Raw genomic sequence first — 10531 nt, forward strand, 5'->3', positions numbered from 1 at the left:
CAGCGGAAGCGTGCTGGACCCATAACCCAGAGGTCGATGGATCGAAACCATCCTCTGCTAAACAGTTTATTTTAAGTGCAAACAACATTTATAAAAAATGTGTCGTTTCATGGGCATAATGTCTCAGTGCCATTATAATTTTTTTTTTACCTCTTCCAACAGTTCGTATAGGTCATACTGTTTACACAGTATCCCAGTGGCCTAAGATACTGGACTCCTAAGCCATGGATTGTGAGTTCTAGTCTTTTCTGAAGTGGCTGAGAGCAGAGTGGCGCAGCGGAAGCGTGCTGGGCCCATAACCCAGAGGTCGATGGATCGAAACCATCCTCTGCTAAACAGTTCATTTTAAGTGCGAACAACATTTTTTAAAAATGTGTCATTTCATGGGCATGTCTCGGTGCCATTATAATTTTTTTTTTACCTCTTCCAACAGTTCGTATAGGTCATACTGTTTACACAGAATCCCAGTGGCCTAAGATACTGGACTCCTAAGCCAAAGATTTTGAGTTCTAGTCTTTTCTGAAGTGGCTGAGAGCAGAGTGGCGCAGTGGAAGCGTGCTGGGCCCATAACCCAGAGGTCGATGGATCGAAACAATCCTCTGCTAAACAGTTTATTTTTAGTGCGAACAACATTTTTTAAAAATGTGTCGTTTCATGGGCATGTCTCAGTGCCATTATATATATTTTTTTACCTCTTCCAACAGTTCGTATAGGTCATACTGTTTACACAGTATCCCAGTGGCCTAAGATACTGGACTCCTAAGCAATGGATTGTGAGTTCTAGTCTTTTCTGAAGTGGCTTAGAGCAGAGTGGCGCAGCGGAAGCGTGCTGGGCCCATAACCCAGAGGTCGATGGATCGAAACCATCCTCTGCTAAACAGTTTATTTTAAGTGCGAACAACATTTTTAAAAAATGTGTCGTTTCATGGGCATAATGTCTCAGTGCCATTATAATTTTTTTTTTACCTCTTCCAACAGTTCGTATAGGTCATACTGTTTACACAGTATCCCAGTATCCCAGTGGCCTAAGATACTGGACTCCTAAGCCAAAGATTTTGAGTTCTAGTCTTTTCTGAAGTGGCTGAGAGCAGAGTGGCACAGCGGAAGTGTGCTGGGCCCATAACCCAGAGGTCGATGGATCGAAACCATCATCTGCTAAACAGATTATTTTCAAAAATGAAACGCAAACAGAAATTAGAAAGCTAAATTTAATTTGCGTGTCTCAGTGCTATCCAGTACACATTGTTTTTACTGCTTGTATCAGTTCGTACTATTTGCAAAAGGTAGAGAGTACCCCAGTGGCCTAATGGATAAGGCACTGGCCAGGGATTGTGGCCAGGGATTGTGGGTTCAAGTCCCATCTGGGGTGGATGGAAGCAGAGTGGCGCAGCGGAAGCGTGCTGGGCCCATAACCCAGAGGTCGATGGATCGAAACCATCCTCTGCTAAACAGTTTATTTTAAGTGCGAACAACATTTTTAAAAAATGTGTCGTTTCATGGGCATAATGTCTCAGTGCCATTATAATTTTTTTTTTACCTCTTCCAACAGTTCGTATAGGTCATATTGTTTACACAGTATCCCAGTGGCCTAAGAAACTGGACTCCTAAGCCATGGATTGTGAGTTCTAGTCTTTTTTGAAGTGGCTTAGAGCAGAGTGGCGCAGTGGAAGCGTGCTGGGCCCATAACCCAGAGGTCGATGGATCGAAACCATCCTCTGCTAAACAGTTTATTTTAAGTGCGAACAACATTTTTAAAAAATGTGTCGTTTCATGGGCATAATGTCTCAGTGCCATTATAATTTTTTTTTTACCTCTTCCAACAGTCCGTATAGGTCATACTGTTTACACAGTATCCCAGTATCCCAGTGGCCTAAGATACTGGACTCCTAAGCCAAAGATTTTGAGTTCTAGTCTTTTCTGAAGTGGCTGAGAGCAGAGTGGCACAGCGGAAGTGTGCTGGGCCCATAACCCAGAGGTCGATGGATCGAAACCATCATCTGCTAAACAGATTATTTTCAAAAATGAAACGCAAACAGAAATTAGAAAGCTAAATTTAATTTGCGTGTCTCAGTGCTATCCAGTACACATTGTTTTTACTGCTTGTATCAGTTCGTACTATTTGCAAAAGGTAGACAGTGCCCCAGTGGCCTAATGGATAAGGCAATGGCCAGGGATTGTGGCCAGGGATTGTGGGTTCAAGTCCCATCTGGGGTGGATGGAAGCAGAGTGGCGCAGCGGAAGCGTGCTGGGCCCATGACCCAGAGGTCTATGGATCGAAACCATCCTCTGCCAAACAGTTTATTTTAAGTGCGAACAACATTTTTAAAAAATGTGTCGTTTCATGGGCATAATGTCTCAGTGCCATTATAATTTTTTTTTTACCTCTTCCAACAGTTCGTATAGGTCATACTGTTTACACAGTATCCCAGTGGCCTAAGATACTGGACTCCTAAGCCATTGATTGTGAGTTCTAGTCTTTTCTGAAGTGGCTGAGAGCAGAGTGGCGCAGCGGAAGCGTGCTGGGCCCATAACCCAGAGTTCGATGGATCGAAACCATCCTCTGCTAAATAGTTTATTTTAAGTGCGAACAACATTTTTAAAAAATGTGTCGTTTCATGGGCATAATGTCTCAGTGCCATTATAATTTTTTTTTTTACCTCTTCCAACAGTTCGTATAGGTCATACTGTTTACACAGTATCCCAGTGGCCTAAGATACTGGACTCCTAAGCCATGGATTGTGAGTTCTAGTCTTTTCTAAAGTGGCTTAGAGCAGAGTGGCGCAGCGGAAGCGTGCTGGGCCCATAACCCAGAGGTCGATGGATCGAAACCATCCTCTGCTAAATAGTTTATTTTAAGTGCGAACAACATTTTTAAAAAATGTGTCGTTTCATGGGCATAATGTCTCAGTGCCATTATAATTTTTTTTTTTACCTCTTCCAACAGTTCGTATAGGTCATACTGTTTACACAGTATCCCAGTGGCCTAAGATACTGGACTCCTAAGCCATGGATTGTGAGTTCTAGTCTTTTCTGAAGTGGCTGAGAGCAGAGTGGTGCTGCGGAAGCGTGCTGGGCCCATAACCCAGTGGTCGATGGATCGAAACCATCCTCTGCTAAACAGTTCATTTTAAGTGCGAACAACATTTTTTTAAAATGTGTCGTTTCATGGGCATGTCTCAGTGCCATTATAATTTTTTTTTTACCTCTTCCAACAGTTCGTATAGGTCATACTGTTTACACAGTATCCCAGTGGCCTAAGATACTGGACTCCTAAGCCATGGATTGTGAGTTCTAGTCTTTTCTGAAGTGGCTGAGAGCAGAGTGGCGCTGCGGAAGCGTGCTGGGCCCATAACCCAGAGGTCGATGGATCGAAACCATCCTCTGCTATACAGTTTATTTTAAGTGCGAACAACATTTTTTAAAAATGTGTCGTTTCGTGGGCATAATGTCTCAGTGCCATTATACATTTTTTTTTTACCTCTTCCAACAGTTCGTATAGGTCATACTGTTTACACAGTATCCCAGTATCCCAGTGGCCTAAGATACTGGACTCCTAAGCCAAAGATTTTGAGTTCTAGTCTTTTCTGAAGTGGCTGAGAGCAGAGTGGCACAGCGAAAGTGTGCTGGGCCCATAACCCAGAGGTCGATGGATCGAAACCATCATCTGCTAAACAGATTATTTTCAAAAATGAAACGCAAACAGAAATTAGAAAGCTAAATTTAATTTGCGTGTCTCAGTGCTATCCAGTACACATTGTTTTAACTGCTTGTATCAGTTCGTACTATTTGCCAAAGGTAGACAGTGCCCCAGTGGCCTAATGAATAAGGCCCTGGCCAGGGATTGTGGCCAGGGATTGTGGGTTCAAGTCCCATCTGGGGTGGATGGAAGCAGAGTGGCGCAGCGGAAGCGTGCTGGGCCCGTGACCCAGAGGTCGATGGATCGAAACTATCCTCTGCTAAACAGTTTATTTTAAGTGCGCACAACATTTTTTAAAAATGTGTCGTTTCATGGGCATAATGTCTCAGTGCCATTATAATTTTTTTTTTACCTCTTCCAACAGTTCGTATAGGTCATACTGTTTACACAGTATCCCAGTGGCCTAAGATACTGGACTCCTAAGCCATGGATTGTGAGTTCTAGTCTTTTCTGAAGTGGCTTAGAGCAGAGTGGCGCAGCGGAAGCGTGCTGGGCCCATAACCCAGAGGTCGATGGATCGAAACCATCCTCTGCTAAACAGTTTCTTTTAAGTGCGAACAACATTTTTTAAAAATGTTTCGTTTCATGGGCATAATGTCTCAGTGCCATTATATTTTCTTTTTACCTCTTCCAACAGTTCGTATAGGTCATACTGTTTACACAGTATCCCAGTGGCCTAAGATACTGGACTCCTAAGCCATTGATTGTGAGTTCTAGTCTTTTCTGAAGTGGCTGAGAGCAGAGTGGAGCAGCGGAAGCGTGCTGGGCCCATAACCCAGAGGTCGATGGATCGAAACCATCCTCTGCTAAATAGTTGATTTTAAGTGCGAACAACATTTTTAAAAAATGTGTCGTTTCATGGGCATAATGTCTCAGTGCCATTATAATTTGTTTTTTACCTCTTCCAACAGTTCGTATATGTCATACTGTTTACACAGTATCCCAGTGGCCTAAGATACTGGACTCCTAAGCCATGGATTGTGAGTTCTAGTCTTTTCTGAAGTGGCTGAGAGCAGAGTGGCGCAGCGGAAGCGTGCTGGGCCCATAACCCAGAGGTCGATGGATCGAAACCATCCTCTGCTAAACAGTTTATTTTAAGTGCGAACAACATTTTTAAAAAATGTGTCGTTTCATTTTGCAAAATGTCTCAGTGCCATTATAATTTTTTTTTACCTCTTCCAAAAGTTCGTATAGGTCATACTGTTTACACAGTATCCCAGTGGCCTAAGATACTGGACTCCTAAGCCATGGATTGTGAGTTCTAGTCTTTTCTGAAGTGGCTGAGAGCAGAGTGGCGCAGCGGAAGCGTGCTGGGCCCATAACCCAGAGGTCGATGGATCGAAACCATCCTCTGCTAAACAGTTTATTTTAAGTGCGAACAACATTTTTAAAAAATGTGTCGTTTCATGGGCATAATGTCTCAGTGCCATTATAATTTTTTTTTTACCTCTTCCAACAGTTCGTATAGGTCATACTGTTTACACAGTATCCCAGTGGCCTAAGATACTGGACTCCTAAGCCATGGATTGTGAGTTCTAGTCTTTTCTAAAGTGGCTTAGAGCAGAGTGGCGCAGCGGAAGCGTGCTGGGCCCATAACCCAGAGGTCGATGGATCGAAACCATCCTCTGCTAAACAGTTTATTTTAAGTGCGAACAACATTTTTAAAAAATGTGTCGTTTCATGTGCATAATGTCTCAGTGCCATTATATATATTTTTTTACCTCTTCCAACAGTTCGTATAGGTCATACTGTTTACACAGTATCCCAGTGGCCTAAGATACTGGACTCCTAAGCCATGGATTGTGAGTTCCAGTCTTTTATGAAGTGGCTGAGAGCAGAGTGGTGCTGCGGAAGCGTGCTGGGCCCATAACCCAGAGGTCGATGGATCGAAACCATCCTCTGCTAAACAATTTATTTTTAGTGCGAACAACATTTTAAAAAAATGTGTCGTTTCATGGGCATGTCTCAGTGCCATTATATATATATTTTTTACCTCTTCCAACAGTTCGTATAGGTCATACTGTTTACACAGTATCCCAGTGGCCTAAGATACTGGACTCCTAAGCCAAAGATTTTGAGTTCTAGTCTTTTCTGAAGTGGCTGAGAGCAGAGTGGCGCAGCGGAGCGTGCTGGGCCCATAACCCAGAGGTCGCTGGATCGAAACCATCCTCTGCTAAACAGTTTATTTTTAGTGCGAACAACATTTTTAAAAAATGTGTCGTTTCATGGGCATGTCTCAGTGCCATTATATATATTTTTTTACCTGTTCCAACAGTTCGTATAGGTCATACTGTTTACACAGTATCCCAGTGGCCTAAGACACTGGACTCCTAAGCAATGGATTGTGAGTTCTAGTCTTTTCTGAAGGGGATGAGAGCAGAGTGGCGCAGCGGAAGCGTGCTGGGCCCATAACCCAGAGGTCGATGGATCGAAACCATCCTCTGCTAAACAGTTTATCTTAAGTGCGAACAACATTTTTAAAAAATGTGTCGTTTCATGTGCATAATGTCTCAGTGCCATTATATATATTTTTTTACCTCTTCCAACAGTTCGTATAGGTCATACTGTTTACACAGTATCCCAGTGGCCTAAGATACTGGACTCCTAAGCCATGGATTGTGAGTTCTAGTCTTTTATGAAGTGGCTGAGAGCAGAGTGGTGCTGCGGAAGCGTGCTGGGCCCATAACCCAGAGGTCGATGGATCGAAACCATCCTCTGCTAAAAATTTTTATTTTTAGTGCAAACAACATTTTTAAAAAATGTGTCGTTTCATGGGCATGTCTCAGTGCCATTATATATATATTTTTTACCTCTTCCAACAGTTCGTATAGGTCATACTGTTTACACAGTATCCCAGTGGCCTAAGATACTGGACTCCTAAGCCAAAGATTTTGAGTTCTAGTCTTTTCTGAAGTGGCTGAGAGCAGAGTGGCGCAGTGGAAGCGTGCTGGGCCCATAACCCAGAGGTCGATGGATCGAAACCATCCTCTGCTAAACAGTTTATTTTAAGTGCGAACAACATTTTAAAAAAAATGTGTCGTTTCATGGGCATGTCTCAGTGCCATTATATATTTTTTTTTACCTCTTCCAACAGTTCGTATAGGTCATACTGTTTACACAGTATCCCAGTTGCCTAAGATACTGGACTCCTAAGCCATGGATTGTGAGTTCTAGTATTTTCTCAAGTGGCTTAGAGCAGAGTGGCGCAGCGGAAGCGTGCTGGGCCCATAACCCAGAGGTCGATGAATCGAAACCATCCTCTGCTAAACAGTTTATTTTAAGTGCGAACAACATTTTAAAAAAATGTGTCGTTTCATGGGCATAATGTCTCAGTGCCATTATATATATTTTTTTACCTCTTCCAACAGTTCGTATAGGTCATACTGTTTACACAGTATCCCAGTGGCCTAAGATACTGGACTCCTAAGCCATGGATTGTGAGTTCTAGTCTTTTCTGAAGTGGCTGAGAGCAGAGTGGCGCTGCGGAAGAGTGCTGGGCCCATAACCCAGAGGTCGATGGATCGAAACCATCCTCTGCTAAACAGTTCATTTTAAGTGCGAACAACATTTTTTTTAAATTTGTCGTTTCATGGGCATGTCTCAGTGCCATTCTAATTTTTTTTTTACCTCTTCCAACAGTTCGTATAGGTCATACTGTTTACACAGTATCCCAGTGGCCTAAGATACTGGACTCCTCAGCCATGGATTGTGAGTTCTAGTCTTTTCTGAAGTGGCTGAGAGCAGAGTGGTGCTGCGGAAGCGTGCTGGGCCCATAACCCAGAGTTCGATGGATCGAAACCATCCTCTGCTAAACAGTTTATTTTTAGTGCGAACAACATTTTTAAAAAATGTGTCGTTTCATGGGCATGTCTCAGTGCCATTATATATATTTTTTTACCTCTTCCAATTGTTCGTATAGGTCATACTGTTTACACAGTATCCCAGTGGCCTAAGATACTGGACTCCTAAGCCAAAGATTTTGAGTTCTAGTCTTTTCTGAAGTGGCTGAGAGCAGAGTGGCGCAGCGGAGCGTGCTGGGCCCATAACCCAGAGGTCGATGGATCGAAACCATCCTCTGCTAAACAGTTTATTTTTAGTGCGAACAACATTTTAAAAAAATGTGTCGTTTCATGGGCATGTCTCAGTGCCATTATATATATTTTTTTACCTCTTCCAACAGTTCGTATAGGTCATACTGTTTACACAGTATCCCAGTGGCCTAAGACACTGGACTCCTAAGCCATGGATTGTGAGTTCTAGTCTTTTCTGAAGGGAATGAGAGCAGAGTGGCGCAGCGGAAGCGTGCTGGGCCCATAACCCAGAGGTCGATGGATCGAAACCATCCTCTGCTAAATAGTTTATTTTAAGTGCGAACAACATTTTTAAAAAATGTGTCGTTTCATGGGTATAATGTCTCAGTGCCATTATAATTAGTTTTTTACCTCTTCCAACAGTTCGTATAGGTCATACTGTTTACACAGTATCCCAGTGGCCTAAGATACTGGACTCCTAAGCCATGGATTGTGAGTTCTAGTCTTTTCTGAAGTGGCTGAGAGCAGAGTGGCGCAGCGGAAGCGTGCTGGGCCCATAACCCAGAGGTCGATTTATCGAAACCATCCTCTGCTAAACAGTTTATTTTAAGTGCGAACAACATTTTTAAAAAATGTGTCGTTTCATGGGCATAATGTCTCAGTGCCATTATAATTTGTTTTTTACCTCTTCCAACAGTTCGTATAGGTCATACTGTTTACACAGTATCCCAGTGGCCTAAGATACTGGACTCCTAAGCAATGGATTGTGAGTTCTAGTCTTTTCTGAAGGGGATGAGAGCAGAGTGGCGCAGCGGAAGCGTGCTGGGCCCATAACCCAGAGGTCGATGGATCGAAACCATCCTCTGCTAAACAGTTTATCTTAAGTGCGAACAACATTTTTAAAAAATGTGTCGTTTCATGTGCATAATGTCTCAGTGCCATTATATATATTTTTTTACCTCTTCCAACAGTTCGTATAGGTCATACTGTTTACACAGTATCCCAGTGGCCTAAGATACTGGACTCCTAAGCCATGGATTGTGAGTTCTAGTCTTTTATGAAGTGGCTGAGAGCAGAGTGGTGCTGCGGAAGCGTGCTGGGCCCATAACCCAGAGGTCGATGGATCGAAACCATCCTCTGCTAAAAAAATTTATTTTTAGTGCAAACAACATTTTTAAAAAATGTGTCGTTTCATGGGCATGTCTCAGTGCCATTATATATATATTTTTTACCTCTTCCAACAGTTCGTATAGGTCATACTGTTTACACAGTATCCCAGTGGCCTAAGATACTGGACTCCTAAGCCAAAGATTTTGAGTTCTAGTCTTTTCTGAAGTGGCTGAGAGCAGAGTGGCGCAGCGGAGCGTGCTGGGCCCATAACCCAGAGGTCGATGGATCGAAACCATCCTCTGCTAAACAGTTTATTTTTAGTGCGAACAACATTTTTAAAAAATGTGTCGTTTCATGGGCATGTCTCAGTGCCATTATATATATTTTTTTACCTGTTCCAACAGTTCGTATAGGTCATACTGTTTACACAGCATCCCAGTGGCCTAAGACACTGGACTCCTAAGCAATGGATTGTGAGTTCTAGTCTTTTCTGAAGGGGATGAGAGCAGAGTGGCGCAGCGGAAGCGTGCTGGGCCCATAACCCAGAGGTCGATGGATCGAAACCATCCTCTACTAAACAGTTTATCTTAAGTGCGAACAACATTTTTAAAAAATGTGTCGTTTCATGGGCATGTCTCAGTGCCATTATATATATTTTTTTACCTCTTCCAATAGTTCGTATAGGTCATACTGTTTACACAGTATCCCAGTGGCCTAAGATACTGGACTCCTAAGCCAAAGATTTTGAGTTCTAGTCTTTTCTGAAGTGGCTGAGAGCAGAGTGGCGCAGTGGAAGCGTGCTGGGCCCATAACCCAGAGGTCGATGGATCGAAACCATCCTCTGCTAAACAGTTTATTTTAAGTGCGAACAACATTTTAAAAAAAATGTGTCGTTTCATGGGCATGTCTCAGTGCCATTATATATTTTTTTTTACCTCTTCCAACAGTTCGTATAGGTCATACTGTTTACACAGTATCCCAGTTGCCTAAGATACTGGACTCCTAAGCCATGGATTGTGAGTTCTAGTATTTTCTCAAGTGGCTTAGAGCAGAGTGGCGCAGCGGAAGCGTGCTGGGCCCATAACCCAGAGGTCGATGAATCGAAACCATCCTCTGCTAAACAGTTTATTTTAAGTGCGAACAACATTTTAAAAAAATGTGTCGTTTCATGGGCATAATGTCTCAGTGCCATTATATATATTTTTTTACCTCTTCCAACAGTTCGTATAGGTCATACTGTTTACACAGTATCCCAGTGGCCTAAGATACTGGACTCCTAAGCCATGGATTGTGAGTTCTAGTCTTTTCTGAAGTGGCTGAGAGCAGAGTGGCGCTGCGGAAGAGTGCTGGGCCCATAACCCAGAGGTCGATGGATCGAAACCATCCTCTGCTAAACAGTTCATTTTAAGTGCGAACAACATTTTTTTTAAATTTGTCGTTTCATGGGCATGTCTCAGTGCCATTCTAATTTTTTTTTTACCTCTTCCAACAGTTCGTATAGGTCATACTGTTTACACAGTATCCCAGTGGCCTAAGATACTGGACTCCTCAGCCATGGATTGTGAGTTCTAGTCTTTTCTGAAGTGGCTGAGAGCAGAGTGGTGCTGCGGAAGCGTGCTGGGCCCATAACCCAGAGTTCGATGGATCGAAACCATCCTCTGCTAAACAGTTTATTTTTAGTGCGAACAACATT

General features: G+C 42.9%; 3 non-coding genes across 3 annotated transcripts; all 3 read left to right on the forward strand.

Annotated features, from left to right (window-relative positions):
* The first annotated feature begins 1649 nt into the window (after nt 1-1649).
* On the forward strand, nt 1650-1721 carry trnam-cau (transfer RNA methionine (anticodon CAU)). Its single transcript has one exon. It is a non-coding gene; the product is annotated as a tRNA-Met (tRNA).
* A 4898-nt stretch (nt 1722-6619) lies between these two features.
* On the forward strand, nt 6620-6691 carry trnam-cau (transfer RNA methionine (anticodon CAU)). Its single transcript has one exon. It is a non-coding gene; the product is annotated as a tRNA-Met (tRNA).
* A 2922-nt stretch (nt 6692-9613) lies between these two features.
* Nucleotides 9614-9685, forward strand: trnam-cau (transfer RNA methionine (anticodon CAU)). Its single transcript has one exon. It is a non-coding gene; the product is annotated as a tRNA-Met (tRNA).
* The last annotated feature ends 846 nt before the right edge of the window (nt 9686-10531 follow it).

The sequence above is a fragment of the Oncorhynchus clarkii genome, chromosome 7 (genome assembly GCF_045791955.1).
Source record: "Oncorhynchus clarkii lewisi isolate Uvic-CL-2024 chromosome 7, UVic_Ocla_1.0, whole genome shotgun sequence".
Taxonomy (NCBI): Eukaryota; Metazoa; Chordata; class Actinopteri; order Salmoniformes; family Salmonidae; genus Oncorhynchus; species Oncorhynchus clarkii.